Below are 17,366 nucleotides of genomic sequence, written 5' to 3'. Positions count from 1 at the left end.
AATCAAATAGGGGTAATGCAGGAGTGGGTTCAATAATGAATAAAACAATAGGAATGCGGGTAAGCTACTACAAACAGCACAACGAACTCATTGCTGTGGCCAAGATAGACACGAAGCCCACGTCTACGACAGTAGTACAAGTCAATTTGCCTACTAGCTCTGCAGATGACAAAGAAATTGAAGAAATGTATGATGAGATAAAAGAAATTATTCAGATAGTGAAGGGATACGAAAATTTAATAGTCATGTGGGATTGGAATTCGATAGTAGGAAAAGGAAGAGAAGGAAACGTAGTAGGTGAATATGAATTGGGGGTAAGAAATGAAAGAGGAATCCGCCTGGTGGAATTTTGCACAGAGCACAACTTAATCATAGCTAACACTTGGTTCAAGAATCATAAAAGAAGGCTGTATACATGGAAGAAGCCTGGAGATACTAGAAGGTTTTAGATAGATTATATAATGGTGAGACAGAGGTTTAGGAACCAGGTTTTAAATTGTAAGACATTTCCAGGGGCAGATGTGGACTCTGACCACAATCTATTGGTTATGAACTGTAGATTGAAGCTGAAAAAACTACAAAAAGGTGGGAATTTAAGGAGATGGGACCTGAATAAACTGAAAGAAACAGAGGTTGTACAGAGTTTCAAGGAGAGCATAAGGGAACAATTGACAGCAGTGGGGGAAAGAAACACAGTAGAAGAAGAATGGGTAGCTTTGAGAAATGAAATAGTGAAGGCAGCAGAGGATCAAGTAGGTAAAAAGACGAGGGCTAATAGAAATCCTTGGGTGACAGAAGAGATACTGAATTTAATTGATGAAAGGAGAAAATATAAAAATGCCGGAAATGAAGCAGGCAAAAAGGAATACAAACGTCTCAAAAATGAGATGGACAGGAAGTGAAAAATGGCTAAGCAGGCATGGTTAGAGGACAAATGTAAGGATGTAGAGGCTTATCTCACGAGGGGTAAAATAGATAGTGCCTACAGGAAAATTAAAGAGACCTTTGGAGAAAAGAGAACCAATTCTATGAATATCAAGATCTCAGATGGAAGCCCAGTTATAAGCAAAGAAGGGAAAGCATAAAGGTGGAAGGAGTATATAGATGGTCTGTACAAGGGCGATGTACTTTAGGGCAATGTTATAGAAATGGAAGAGGATGTAGATGAAGATGAAATGGGAGATATGATACTGCGTGAAGAGAATGATAGAGCACTGAAAGACCTAAGTCGAAACATGGCTCCGGGAGTAGACATCATTCGATAAGAATTACTCACAGCCTTGGGAGAGCCCGTCCTGACAAAACTCTACCATATGGTAAGCAAGATGTGTGAGACAGGCGAAATGCCCTCATACTTCAAGAAGAATATAATAATTCCAGCCCCAAAGAACGCAGGTGTTGACAGATGTAAAAATTACCCAACTATCAGTTTAATAAGTCACGGCTGCAAAATACTAACGTGAATTTATTACAGACGAATGGAAAAAATGGTAGAAACCGACCTTGGGGAAGATCAGTTTGGATTCCGTTAGAAATATTGGAACAAATGACGCAATACTGACCCCTACGAATCATCTTAGAAGCTAGATTAAGAAAAGGCAAACCTACGTTTCTAGCATTTGTAGACTTAGGTTTGGTTAGTGTTTCTTAACGTCTCGTCGAGAACGAGGTCATTGGAGACGGAGCACAAGCTCGGGGTAGGGAAGGATGGCGAAGGAAATCGGCCGTGCCCTTTCAAAGGAACCATCCCGGCATTTGCCTGAAACAATTTAGGGAAATCACGGGAAACCTAAATCAGGATGGCTGGAGACGTGATTGAACCGTCGTCCTCCCGAATGCGAGTCCAGTGTGCTAACCACTGCGCCACCTCGCTCGGTTTTGTAGACTTAGAGAAAGCTTTTGACAATGTTGACTGCAAAAATCTCTTTCAAATTCTGAAGGTGGCAGGGGTAAAATACAGGGAGCGACAGGCTATTTACAATTTGTACAGAAACCAGATGGCAGTTACAAGAGCCGACGGGCATGAAAGGGAAGCACCGGTTGGGAAGGGAGTGAGACAGGGTTGTAGCCTCTCCCCGATGTTATTCAATCTGTATATTGAGCTAGCAATAAAGGAAACAAAAGAAAAGTTCGGAGTAGGTATTAAAATTCATGGAGAAGAAATAAAAACTTTGAGGTTCGCCGATGACATTGTAATTCTGTCAGAGACAGCAAAGGACTTGGAAGAGCAGTTGAACGGAATGGACAGTGTCTTGAAAGGAGGATATAAGATGATCATCAACAAAAGCAAAACGAGGATAATGGAATGTAGTTGAATTAAGTCGGGTGATTCTGAGGGAATTAGATTACGGAATGGCAAGGAAAGCGTTTCTGAGGAAGAGAAATTTGTTAACATCGAGTATAGATTTAAGTATCAGGAAGTCGTTTCTGTAAGTATTTGTATGCAGTGTAGCCATGTATGGAAGTGAAACATGGACGATAAATAGTTTGGACAAGAAGAGAATAGAAGCTTTCGAAATGTGGGGCTACAGAAGAATGCTGAAGATTAGATGAGTAGATGACATAACTAATGAGGAGGTATTGAATAGAGCTGGGGAGAAGAGGAGTTTGTGGCACAACTTGACTAGAAGAAGGAATCGGTTGGTACGACATGTTCTGAGGCATCGGGGGATTAGAAATTTAGCATTGGAGGGCAGCGTGGAGGGTAAAAATCGCAGAGGGAGACCAAGAGATGAATACACTAAGCAGATTCAGAAGGATGTAGGGTGCAGTACGTACTGGGAGATGAAGCAGCTTGCACAGGATAGACTAGCATGGAGAGCTGCATCAAACCAGTCTCAGGACTGAAGACCACAGCAACAACAACACATGCCTTGTACAGTATACTTTAATCAAGGCAGGACGCGAACAGTTTACGAACTTAGCCGTTTCTGAAAGGCTTCCGCCCTTGGCCCGAAAACCAATTACTACGTCCTTTTGGTCGTCAGATACATCGCTACATTTCCGCATTAGCACGATTGCACCGTTTTGCGCGTCCCTCCCGACACTCTTTATATATCCTCCATTGCTAGTGTTGCCACCTGCCGTCTATTAGTGGTTGTTGCACGTTGATGCCCAACATCGGCGGAGACTACATTAACGTAATTGCATTGCGTATTTATCGTGTCAAATAAGACTGCTTGCACATTACACGATTTCTCCCGTACGGGAAAAAACCGTACGGGTTTAAATCGTAGTCGATTGATTTTCACACTGAACGATTTTTAAACGTTAAACAAGAACATCAGTTCCCTTCGAAGTGTGACCTGGTACAGTTCTTATTATGGATCATGAACAAGTCATTGCGTTATGGATACTGTATCGACGTTGGAGAAGACGAAGGAGCAATCGCCTTCACTGGGTTCATCCAATTAATCTGTGTCGTTCGTGAGGAAGTCGGGGTTTCTACACATTATTTGTAGACCTGAGAAACGACGAGCGAAAGTTTTTTAACTACTTTCTACAACTATGTCAATTAGCTCCTTCGATGAATTGCACGGGAAACTGAAGAAGCTTCTGCAACGCCAAAACACGCAATTCAGAAACTGTATACAGCCTATTGAAATGCTGTTAAGGTAAGTTTCTAAATACAACTTTGTTATTACTGGTGCTTGAACAAATATGCCATTGAAGCTAAATAATACATGTATAAACTCTTCTTGTTGTATTTTCAAATTCTATATATAAAATTCTTTTATTATATGTCTATCCACCAAAGTACCATACAAACAGGAAAGATGGATATGCAGTGAGGTGATATTGTAGTTGAAGGCAAAACAATAAGACACATGTAAAATTATCGATTTTATTTATTAGGCTGGATTTGAGATTATGTTATCAATAAAAATACAATTATGAACAAATACGAAACTCGGAAAATATAGACATTGTAGGTTTCTGTTCGAATTATGGAATTCATTGTGTTTATTGTTTAGGTAGATTCTTTGTTACGTTCCAAAAACAAATTGATGACATCAATTGAAGAAATCGGGATATGGAATTACCTGAAGGAGAAATAGACGGACTTGCAACATTTTCACTTTGTGCAGAGTCATTGTGAATAATTTCGTGGAGGTCATGTGGTGCTGTCTGTGTTTCTCGTTTGGATTGTGTACTTTTTTGGAGAGGCGCTGAATGGTGTGCTTCCTTTGAATGATTTTGTAGTCCACATATAGGCCTATGCTGATAAATGGAATGTTCCTCTACGATAGTTGTAATCTGACTGGAAAAACTTGGCCCTGCATATTGTTGATAAGCCAGTAGATTTTTAAAATGATTCAAATGGCTCTGGGCACTACAGAACTTAACATCAAAAAAATGGATCAAATGTTTCTGAGCACTATGGGACTTAACAGCTGTGGTCATCGGTCCCCTAGAACTTAGAACTACTTAAAGCTAAACTAACCTAAGGACATCACACACATCCATGCCCGAGGCAGGATTCGAACCTGCGACCGTAGCGGTCGCGCGGTTCCAGACTGAAGAGCGTAGAATCGCTCTTCCACAACGGCCGGCTATTAGTTGAAGAACTTAACAAATGGCTCGGTAAAACTGTATGTGTGATTCGACTTACTACCGAGATACATTAGCAACACCCAGTCATCACGAGGCAGAGAAAATCCCTGACCACGCCGGGAATCGAACCAGGAACCCGGGCGCGGGAAGCGAGAACGCTACCACACGACCACGAGCTGCGGACACAGTAGAACTGTAGCTGAAAGGAAAACCACATAGAAACCAGTTCCACAATTGTTGCTATCAGAGCCACAAACGACGAGACTCTTCAACACATTCGCTTCTCAACTAAAAGTAATTACATTTGCAAAAATATTCGTGTATTAAACCGAAGCGTCAAAGAAACTGGTATAGACGTGCTTATTCAAATACAGAGATATGTAAACAGGCAGAATACGGCGCTGCGGTCAGCAACACCTATATAAGATAGCAAATGTCTGGCGCAGTCGTTAGATCGGTTACTGCTGCTACAATGGCACGTGGTGTTACAGTCGGCGATGAGACACAGCATCTCCGAGGTAGGGATGAAGTGGGGATTTTCCCGTACGACAATTTCACGAGTGTTCTGTGAATATAAAGAATCCTGTGAAACATCAGATGTCCGATATCGCTGCGGTCGGAAACAGATCCTGAAGGACAGCACCAACGACGACTCAAGAGTGTCGTTCAACGTGACAGAAGTGCAACCCTTGAGCAAATTGCTGCAGATTTCAATTCTGGGCCATCAACAAATGTGAGCGTGCGAACCATTCAACGAAAAATCATCGATATGGGCTTTCGGAGCCGAAGGCCCACTCATGTACCCTTGATGACTCCACGCCACGACTGGGCCCTTCAGCAACGACATTAGACTATTGATAACTGTAAACATGTTGGCCGATCCGCCCAGTCTCGTTTCAAATTGGGTCGAACGGATGGACGTGTACGCGTATGGAGACAAGCTTATGAATCCATGGAGCCTGCATGTCAGCAGGGGACTGTTCCATCTGGTGGAGGCTCTGTATTGGACTGGGGCGTGTGCAGTTGGAAAGACGCCTGATACGTCTAGGCACGTACGCAAGCATCCTGTCTGACCACCTGCATCTATTGATATCCATTGTGCATTCCAATGGACGTGGGCAGCTCCAGCAGGACAATGCGACACCCCAAACTTCCAGAATTGCTAGAGAATGGCTTAGGAACTCTCTTCTGAGTTTAAACACTTCCGCTGGCCACCAAAGTACCCAGACATTTACATTATTGAGGATATGTGCGATGCCTTGTAACGTGCTGTTCAGAAGAGATCCGCCCCTTACGGATTTATGGACGGGCCTGCAGAATTCATGGTGTCAGTTCCCCCCAGCACTACTTCAGACATTAGTGGAGTCCACGCCACTTCGTGTTGCGGCTCTTCTGCGTGCTCGCTGTGGCTTTACACGATATTAGGTAGGCCTGCCAGTTTCTTTGGCTCTTCAGTGTAGAAAGTCGACTGACGTCCAGGAATGTACAAAATATCAGATCCTTAGAAATTGTTACATTTCTTGGCATGTGACTATCATTTTAATAACAGAGATAGAAATATACGGATCTCATGAACGAAATATATGTTTATATTCTCTTGCTTTTAGCGAATTAAGCATTTTTAAAAGAATAAGTTGTAGGTCAAATCATGGAATCACTGAGATTCGGCTGTTTTTACATTTATTTCACGATCATTCTCGTCTCTTGATAATTTAATGACTTGGAACGCAAAAGTATATTAACTGTTGCTTTAATTAAGTACATAGATAACCGAAAAGAAACATTAATCACAGGCCGACAGGGGCGGTAGTGTCGCTCCAACTGCCAAATGGCATCAGGTGTCACAGGAGTAACAACTAATTGATCGCTAGCAGTCACTGTCAATAATGAACACTCGATACACGACCTGAGTCGAAACAAGGCCCGGGAGTAGACAACATTCCATTAGAACTACTGACGGCCTTGGGAGAGCCAGTCACGACAAACCTCTACCAGGTGGTGAGCAAGATGTATGAGACAGGCGAAATACCCTCAGACTTCAAGAAGAATATAATAATTCCAATCCCAAAGAAAGCAGGTGCTGACAGATGTGAAAATTACCGAACTATTAGTTTAGTAAGTCACAGCTACAAACAAAATACTAACGCTAATTCTTTACAGACGAATGGAAAAACTGGTAGAAGACGACCTCGGGGAACATCAGTTTGGATTCCGTCGAAATGTTGGAACACGTGAGGCGATACTGACCTTACGACTTATCTTAGAAGAAAGATTAAGAAAAGGCAAACCTACATTTCCAGCATTTGTAGACTTGGAGAAAGCTTTTGACAATGTTGATTGGAATACTCTCTTTCAAATTCTGAAGGTGGCAGGGGTAAAATAGAGGGAGCGGAAGGCTATTTACAATTTGTACAGAAACCAGATGGCAGTCATAAGAGTCGAGGGGCATGAAAGGGAAGCAGTGGTTGGGAAAGGAGTGAGACAGGGTTGTAGCCTCTCCCCGATGTTATTCAATCTGTATACTGAGCAAGCAGTAAAGGAAACAAAAGAAAAATTCGGAGTAGGTATTAAAATTCATGTTGAAGAAGTAAAAACTTTGAGGTTCGCCGATGACATTGTAATTCTGTCAGAGACAGCAAAGAACCTGGAAGAGCAGTTGAACGGAATGGACAGTGTCTTGAAAGGAGGATATAAGATGAACATCAACAAAAGCAAAACGAGGATAATGGAATGTAGTCAAATTAAATCGGGTGATGCTGAGCGAATTAGATTAGGAAATGAGACACTTAAAGTAGTAAAGGAGTTTTGCTATTTAGGAAGTAAAATAACTGATGATGGTCGAAGTAGAGAGGATATAAAATGTAGACTGGCAATGGCACGGAAAGCGTTCCTGAAGAAGAGAAATTTGTTAACTTCGAGTATAGATTTATGTATCAGGAAGTCGTTTCTGAAAGTATTTGTATGGAGTGTAGCCATGTATGGAAGCGAAACATGGACGATAACTACACTCCTGGAAATGGAAAAAAGAACACATTGACACCGGTGTGTCAGACCCACCATACTTGCTCCCGACACTGCGAGAGGGCTGTACAAGCAATGATCACACGCACGGCACAGCGGACACACCAGGAACCGCAGTGTCTACGTCGAATGGCGCTAGCTGCGCAGCATTTGTGCACCGCCGCCGACAATGTCAGCCAGTTTGCCGTGGCATACGGAGCTCCATCGCAGTCTTTAACACTGGTAGCATGCCGCGACAGCGTGGACGTGAACCGTATGTGCAGTTGACGGACTTTGAGCGAGGGCGTATAGTGGGCATGCGGGAGGCCGGATGGACGTACCGCCGAATTGCTCAACACGTGGGGCGTGAGGTCTCCACAGTACATCGATGTTGTCGCCAGTGGTCGGCGGAAGGTGCACGTGCCCGTCGACCTGGGACCGGACCGCAGCGACGCACGGATGCACGCCATGACCGTATGACCCTACGCAGTGCCGTAGGGGACCGCACCGCAACTTCCCAGCAAATTAGGGACACTGTTGCTCCTGGGGTATCGGCGAGGACCATTCGCAACCGTCTCCATGAAGCTGGGCTACGGTCCCGCACACCGTTAGGCCGTCTTCCGCTCACGCCCCAACATCGTGCAGCCCTCCTCCAGTGGTGTCGCGACAGGCGTGAATGGAGGGACGAATGGAGACGTGCCGTCTTCAGCGATGAGAGTCGGTTCTGCTTTGGTGCCAATAATGGTCGTATGCGTGTTCGGCGCCGTGCAGGTGAGCGCCACAATCAGGACTGCATACGACCGAGGCACACAGGGCCAACTCCCGGCATCATGGTGTGGGGAGCGATCTCCTACACTGGCCGTACACCTCTGGTGATCGTCGAGGGGACACTGAATAGTGCACGGTACATCCAAACCGTCATCGAACCCATCGTTCTACCATTCCTAGACCGGCAAGGGAACTTGCTGTTCCAACAGGACAATGCACGTCCGCATGTATCCCGTGCCATCCACTGTGCTCTAGAAGGTGTAAGTCAACTACCCTGGCCAGCAAGATCTCCGGATCTGTCCCCCATTGAGCATGTTTGGGACTGGATGAAGCGTCGTCTCACGCGGTCTGCACGTCCAGCACGAACGCTGGTCCAACTGAGGCGCCAGGTGGAAATGGCATGGCAAGCCGTTCCACAGGACTACATCCAGCATCTCTACGATCGTCTGCATGGGAGAATAGCAGCCTGCATTGCTGCGAAAGGTGGATATACACTGTACTAGTGCCGACATTGTGCATGCTCTGTTGCCTGTGTCTATGTGCCTGTGGTTCTGTCAGTGTGATCATGTGATGTATCTGACCCCAGGAATGTGTCAATAAAGTTTCCCCTTCCTGGGACAATGAATTCACGGTGTTCTTATTTCAATTTCCAGGAGTGTAGTTTGGACAAGAAGAGAATAGAAGCTTTCGAAATGTGGTGCTACAGAAGAATGCTGAAGATAAGGTGGATGGATAACGTAACTAATGAGGAGATATTGAATAGGATTGGGGAGAAGAGAAGTTTGTGGCACAACTTGACTAGAAGAAGGGATCGGTTGGTAGGACATGTTTTGAGGCATCAAGGGATCACAAATTTAGAATTGGAGGGCAGCGTGGAGGGTAAAAATCGTAGAGGGAGACCAAGAGATGAATACACTAAGCAGATTCAGAAGGATGTAGGTTGCAGTAGGTACTGGGAGATGAAGAAGCTTGCACAGGACAGAGTAGCATGGAGAGCTGCATCAAACCAGTCTTAGGACTGAAGACCATAACAAATCAACAACGACAACACACTACCTACTTCAACACATGCCACTGTTTTGACAAAATAATCAGAACTGGTCAGATGCATGGCTTTGTACTATTTCTGTCTTTGGAAATATCCAAATATGCGAAAGTCTACACACAATCACATTTACACAAACAGATGCTAATATGAAGTTCCGATAATACACTACTGGCCATTAAAATTGCTACACCACGAAGATGACGTGCTACAGACGCGAAATTTAGCCGACAGGAAGAAGATGCTGTGATATGCAAATGCTTAGCTTTTCAGAGCATTCACACAAGGTTGGCGCCGGTGGCGACACCTACAACGAGCTGACATGAGGAAAGTCTGCAACCGATTTCTCATACACAAACAGCAATTGATCGGCGTTGCCTGGTGAAACGTTGTTGTGATGCCTCGTGTAAGGAGGAGAAATGCGTACCACCATGTTTCCGACTTTGATATAGGTCGGATTTTGTAGCCTAACGCGATTGCGGGTTATCGTATCGCGATATTGCTGTTCGCGTTGGTGGAGATCCAATGACTGTTAGCAGAATATGGAATCTGTGGGTTCAGGAGGGTAATACACAACGCCGTGCTGGATCCGAACGCCCTCGTATCACTAGCAGTCGAGATGACAGGCATATCATCCGCATGGCTGTAACGGATAGTGCAGCCACATCTCAATCGCTGAGTCAACAGATGGGGACGTTTGCAAGACAACAACCATCTGCACGAACAGTTCGATGACGTTTGCAGCAACATGGACTATCAGCTCGGAGACCATGGCTGCGGTTACCCTTGACGCTGCATTACAGACAGAAGCGCCTACGATGGTGTACTCAAACGACGAACCTGGGTGCACGAATGGCAAAACGTCATTTTTTCGGATGAATCCAGGTTCTGTTTACAGCACCATGATGGTCGCATCCGTGTTTGGAGACATCGCGGCGAACGCAATTGGAAGCGTGTATTCGTCATTGCCATACTGGCATATCACCCAGCGTGATTGTATGAGTTGCCGTTGGTTACACGTCTCGGTCACCTCTTGTTCGCATTGACGGCACTTTGAACAGTGGACGTTAATTTTCAGATGTGTTACGACCCGTGGCTCTACCCTTCATTCGATCCATGCGAAACCCTACATTTCAGCAGGATAATGCATGACCGCATGTTGCAGGTCCTGTACGGGTCTTTCTGGACACAGAAAATGTTCGACCACTGCCCTGGCCAGCACATTCTCCAGATCTCTCACCAATTGAAAACGTCTGGGCAATGGTGGACAAGCAACTGGCTCGTCACAATTCGCCAGTCACTACTCTTGATGAACTGTGATATCGTGTTGAAGCTGCATGGACAGCTGTGCCTGTACACGCCATCCAAGCTCTGACTCAATGCCCAGGCGTATCAAGGCCGTTATTACGGCGAGAGGTGATTGTTCTGGGTACTGATTTCTCAGGATCTATGAACCCAAATTGCGTGAAAATGTAATCACATGTCAGTTCTAGTACAATATATTTGTCCAACGAATACCCGTTTATCATCTGCATTTCTTCTTAGTGTAGCAATTTTAATGGCCAGTAGTGTACATTTACAACTGTGTAGGTAGGTAAGTAATATCTCTGTTTTGAGGGAGCTGTTGTGCATCAGTGTTGCTAGTGTGAAATTTTTTGGTGTCAGATTAAGAATGTTTAAAATGTGCGTATTTATTGGTACTATTGAATAATCTGTTGGTAAATACTGATAACTGGGTAGAAATAGCAATTGCAAATACGTGTTGCAAGATTAGTTCCTGTGTGTGTTTTCATGCACAGTATGCCAAGTGCTCTTTTTCATATATTGACAATAGTAGAAATTAGTCTCCAACCACAAACTTAAATTACAAATCTGTCATACGCTGACATTCTTTCAATTGAGTAATGTTTTTCTACTCGAGTTAAATAGCAAAACAACGTATTTGAATGTGAGAAAAGTCTGTATTTCACTTTAGCACTTTACTTTCTCTGAAAAACCTTAATCTGCATGTATTTTGATTCATCACTTCCTGAAAACAAATACTTTTCAATGTGTTCTACTGTTGTAAACATCTAAATAAAGTATGTAGCATATTGTTCACTTCCAATATAAACAGCCACTGCAATGACGGAAAAATGGTTTCCCAAAGGGGAATGAACGCTTCTCTCACCTGCAATGTAACTACTGCAATAGATGACACTGGACCGGCAGTGCGACAGATGATTCAGTATGTCTGGAAGCTTCTAAGATGGCTCTGACCTGTCTCGTAAATGAACAAATTAATAGCAAAATGTTAATAACTCCAACTGACACTTTACATCACCGTCAGATTTGTAAAATCTCTTCAAAACTCTTTAGAAAGGATATATAAATAGACCTACTAGTGGTGTTCAAGTATACACTGCTTTCAACCACAACGATGGACAGCCATGCTGTAATATGTTTGACTGGCACGGCGTTTAATTCATTTGTAATTCTCAATTTCATTATAAACTTGTGCTTTGGTCCTCACAGTAAATAATTTAATAATGGGTAATTCATTTACATTCCACTTTCACAAAATTCAAAATGCCAATAAAAAGTCGCTTTTAATAACAAATTCCACACTTTTCGCTGTAGTTCGTAGTCTCCTCTTTTTCTTAGTCAAAATAACACATTTTTCTACTTTGCACCGTCTCCGTTAATTCGCCGTATACGCGTATTTTGCAAAGAAAACCGCCAAAGATTCTCTTCTATCCAACATCTTGTAATCTGCTGTTGGCTTCAGGGTAGAACTTCTCACTAAATCTTCGGTTCTTGAATATTCTCTGTTGCATCTCCCCTCTCCGGCTTCTTATTCGTTCTGAATTTTATAACCTATTTTGAAAACATGGCGATTCTCTTGCAACTGTGCTGGATGCCCATCGTTCCACTGATTTGAATTCGCGGGTTGCTTGGCGGTCGCCGAACTTGGCTGTCGAAGGGGGAGGAGCGAGAATGCGCTGATCCGCAAGCAACTACACCCTAGGTCAGTGGTCATCGAAGCTTTTTGTCAAGAGCCGACACTCACGCAGAAGGGCGCCGCGTATGTATCGATCTTATTGTTAAGTAGTAACATACTTAGTGTGCTATGAATCCTCAATAGAATAGCTATAGTAAAGTCACGATAAGCTGACTAATGGGTCCCAAGTACAGATCGCGCTACATGTCGGTACCATTCGGAACACTTCGTGCTAACTGGAACCTCTTTCAGATTGCTGCCAACCTCATCGATCTAACAGGCCTGACACAATTGTTGCGAGGTGGAGTGCTGTTGGTTTTACTTTGATTAATAATAGTGAAAGTTCGACGTTCATATCTTTTTTTGGAAAATTGGCTACTGATTCTGGTGTTGCGAGTATATACAAACTCTGGGTCTGAGATATCATTGTAGCGCGTGGTAACGGGCGAAATGTTGTTGAGAATAGTCGGACACAGCCTAGCGTGGAAAGAAGCCACACGTCAGGATGGTCGCAGCCTTCCCTGACCGTGCTAGTAGCGCCAAAGAAGATGCGAGGCTTTTTTGTAATTTGCCTTTTTGCTACGCGTAGCTGTTGCTTGCTTGCGCAGAGGAAGTATTTTGTCAGATTTGTGTATGCACACATTGAAAGCAATATTCATGTCATTGTCGTGACCAGATACGTGATTATTGATTAAAGACATTGTGGAATAATTAAAGGTTTTGCTAATACAACTGTCCAAAGAGAAGAAAGGTCTGAGTAAAGTTGGTCTGTGTCTGAATCGTCAGTTTTCAGAATATAATAAATTAATAAGTTTTTATTGGTTTGGTTCCTTTGATATTTTTATACCGCTTAAGGCTTGTTCACCAAACCCCTCGTGATCATTCAATTTATGTACACTCCTGGAAATGGAAAAAAGAACACATTGACACTGGTGTGTCAGACCCACCATACTTCCTCCGGACACTACGAGAGGGCTGTACAAGCAATGATCACACGCACGGCACAGCGGACACACCAGGAACCGCGGTGTTGGCCGTCGAATGGCGCTAGCTGCGCAGCATTTGTGCACCGCCGCCGTCAGTGTCAGCCAGTTTGCCGTGGCATACGGAGCTCCATCGCAGTCTTTAACACTGGTAGCATGCCGCGACAGCGTGGACGTGAACCGTATGTGCAGTTGACGGACTTTGAGCGAGGGCGTATAGTTGGCATGCGGGAGGCCGGGTGGACGTACCGCCGAATTGCTCAACACGTGGGGCGTGAGGTCTCCACAGTACATCGATTTGTCGCCAGTGGTCGGCGGAAGGTGCACGTGCCCGTCGACCTGGGACCGGACCGCAGCGACGCACGGTTGCACGCCAAGACCGTATGACCCTACGCAGTGCCGTAGGGGACCGCACCGCCACTTCCCAGCAAATTAGGGACACTGTTGCTCCTGGGGTATCGGCGAGGACCATTCGCAACCATCTCCATGAAGCTGGGTTACGGTCCCGCACACCGTTAGGCCGTCTTCCGCTCACGCCCCAACATCGTGCAGCCCGCCTCCAGTGGTGTCGCGACAGGCGTGAATGGAGGGACGAATGGAGGCGTGTCGTCTTCAGCGATGAGAGTCGCTTCTGCCTTGGTGCCAATGATGGTCATATGCGTGTTTGGCGCCGTGGAGGTGAGCGCCACAATCAGGACTGCATACCACCAAGGCACACAGGGCCAGCACCCGGCATCTTGGTGTGGGGAGCGATCTCCTACACTGGCCGTACACCTCTGGTGATCGTCGAGGGGACACTGAATAGTGCACGGTACATCCAAACCGTCATCGAACCCATCGTTCTACCATTCCTAGACCGGCAAGGGAACTTGCTGTTCCAACAGGACAATGCACGTCCGCATGTATCCCATGCCACCCAATGTGCTCTAGAAGGTGTAAGTCAACTACCCTGGCCAGCAAGATCTCCGGATCTGTCCCCCATTGGGCATGTTTGGGACTGGATGAAGCGTCGTCTCACGCGGTCTGCACGTCCAGCACGAACGCTGGTCCAACTGAGGCGCCAGGTGGAAATGGCATGGCAAGCCGTTCCACAGGACTACATCCAGCATCTCTACGATCGTCTCCATGGGAGAATAGCAGCCTGCATTGCTGCGAAAGGTGGATATACACTGTACTAGTGCCGACATTGTGCATGCTCTGTTGCCTGTGTCTATGTGCCTGTGGTTCTGTCAGTGTGATCATGTGATGTATCTGACCCCAGGAATGTGTCAATAAAGTTTCCCCTTCCTGGGAAAATGAGTCACGGTGTTCTTATTTCAATTTCCAGAAGTGTATAAAAAAAGACCAATAGTTGCATCTGTAGTTACGACCATGCATTGTATTCTGCATGGATCGCAGTATGTCTTTGGAATTATTTTTAGCACGTTGCTGGATGCAGAATATTCACGCAGTTGCAGGGCACGACGACGAAAGTTGTCTGCCACGTGCACGAGCATTTCAGTATTATTGTTAGGAGATGTTAGAGAATACCTTAAAAATCTCAGTCAGATACAAGAGAATTGATGTTTCTTTATTTATAGGAAGACTAATTACTTTCTGTTTTACGTTCTCTATCAGAATACTGACATGTTATAAAGTAGGAAGTTCCGAAAAATGATTGAATACTGACATGTCAGAATAAGGGTTTTCATAACAAAAGTTGTACGGCTACATATCAGATTTGATGACAACGATAGTAAAGTTTCACTATATAATCTAGCAATTTTTAGAGAAAAGTTATAGATAATGATAATATTGTCAGGGATAGAGCTTTACGCTTTTCCGTACGTCTGTTGCCATAACAATAATTTTTGATACCAAAACTTTCACCTGGCGACCTGTCTGCCAGGATGTCATTTCGTTGGATGATTTCGCAGTTGGAGATGCTTAGTCTTGCTACTGCGTTTGCAAAATGTTATGCAATAGTAGTTGGTCAGAAGTTTTTGCATAGCACTTTTGTTGTTTGCGCATTGCTCCACATTAATTCAACATTTTTATTTCAGCTATTTTCTGCTTCAGAATTTTTTTATTTATTTCGTATCCGTGAGATTAACAGTTCTGTGTTAAGATATTTTGTGTAATTTTCTTTATTAGAACAAAGATAATGAAAACTAGAGCACAGGCAGGAATGGACGAGACTGCAGAAGTAGCTCCAAACGAGGTTTCAGAAAATCTGAGATACAGTGTAGAAAATTCTTCTCAGGATGATGAAGTCAGGAAAATTTGGAACAATACGGTGAATAATCAGAGTACAGACTATTATTTGCCAATCATGCATGATGAACTGCAGGGAACGACACGCATTTTCGGAGGGCAAAATACCGTGACACAATCCGATTTTGTTATGAGAGATTCAGGTATTGCCTCTACTTCTACGGAGCAAAGTAATTTTGTCTTCCCCTCTTTCGGTAATAATGTAATAGTAGGTCAACTCGGTAATATTAAAAAATCCAATGAGGAACTTCGTAAAGCTATAGGAAGAGAATTTCAAGTTGTTTCGGAATGAGATTGATGAAAATTTAAATTGTAGATTCGAGGAAATCTCAGAATGCTTGAAAACTCAGGTACGCAAGGAACTCAAGTCTGATATAATAATCTTGAGTCCAGACTTGATCATGTTGAGTTGAGACAACAGACGTCACAACAAGAATTGCAAATAGAGGAATTAGCACGCAAGTTCGAGTCATTACAGTGACAAACTAACACTGAAGTTTCAAAGACGAAAAATCAGCTGATGGCAGTTGCAGGACGAGTAGAAGAATTGTTCGAGAGAATGACGCTAAGGAACAACCTTTCAGATATAAGGTCAGTTGACACTCAGCCGGTTCCGTTCGGTGATAGCGAAGAATTTCAGTTTCTGCAACGTTTTAAAGAAGAGCGGATGACAGTTCATCAACAAAATCAACGTGACGTGTAAAGGACTCAGCAACAGCTTGCCAATTCGAGGAAAAGATCAGTCGCGATAACGATACCAATAGGTTCAATAATTATCATGTTGCAAATCACAATGAACGCACTAATTTTGGAAATGCTGATATGTTTACAGATTGGAATACGAGTTACGGTACGAGAGAAAACTCACCCATTAAAAAAAACGATGGTTTTGATAATAAACATTTTGTCACAGAAAATTTAAAATTTTCGCAACACCAGCAATGAAATTCATCCAAGGGAGTGGTTACAATTTGACTATTCTTTGCCACCAACATGGCCAATTGGCTGCAAACTGTAATACATTTGCAGTTGCATCGAAGGACAACCTGCGACAGGAATGAGATCGATAGCATTCATTCTTGCCCGCTTGCTGGTTTGAAACAGCTCAAGGTGGTGCGAAACATAACATTATCATGATGAAAATTATGAACAATCGAATTTCTCAACTCCTGTGCAGTACTTCGAAACATGATGCGCATAAACAGATATTTAGCTAAACTGTACTGTTCGACGGACTTAATTCGCATTTGCTTGACATAATTATCTTACCGGATTACGCCACATAGTTTCGGCAGGACATTGTATGGATGACTTGGAAGCTTTCCTAGGTCTTTTGCAAGAACTTGAATTGGGCAATAATGATCACACGCACAGAAGTAACATTAATCATTATTGGGAAAATTACAGTCCTCAACGTATCCGAAAACGTAGATCGAATTCGCATGAACGGTATGATGAGAGACGTGACGAAGACATGCATGCATTATGTGGCACATCATCGCTGCAGTACACATTACAGACACTCGACGAATGATACTCGCGACCGTCGGCATTATTTATCTAGGAATAGTATTGCGGATCGCAGAACATAGACGTTATGGCAATGAAGACAATTTCAGACGCAATGATAATGACTGAGTAAATCCAAATTGGCGTGACCGCACAAAGTCTGATTCCAGGTTTTAGAAATAAGGGCATTGAGCTCACGTGACAACAGTTACGTAAGACGATATAATTATGATGACGCATCAAACAGAAACTGGCGTGATCTAAAATCAAATTC

This window comes from Schistocerca gregaria, chromosome 4 (assembly GCF_023897955.1).
Source record: "Schistocerca gregaria isolate iqSchGreg1 chromosome 4, iqSchGreg1.2, whole genome shotgun sequence".
Classification (NCBI taxonomy): domain Eukaryota; kingdom Metazoa; phylum Arthropoda; class Insecta; order Orthoptera; family Acrididae; genus Schistocerca; species Schistocerca gregaria.
This window is presented reverse-complemented; position numbering follows the sequence as displayed.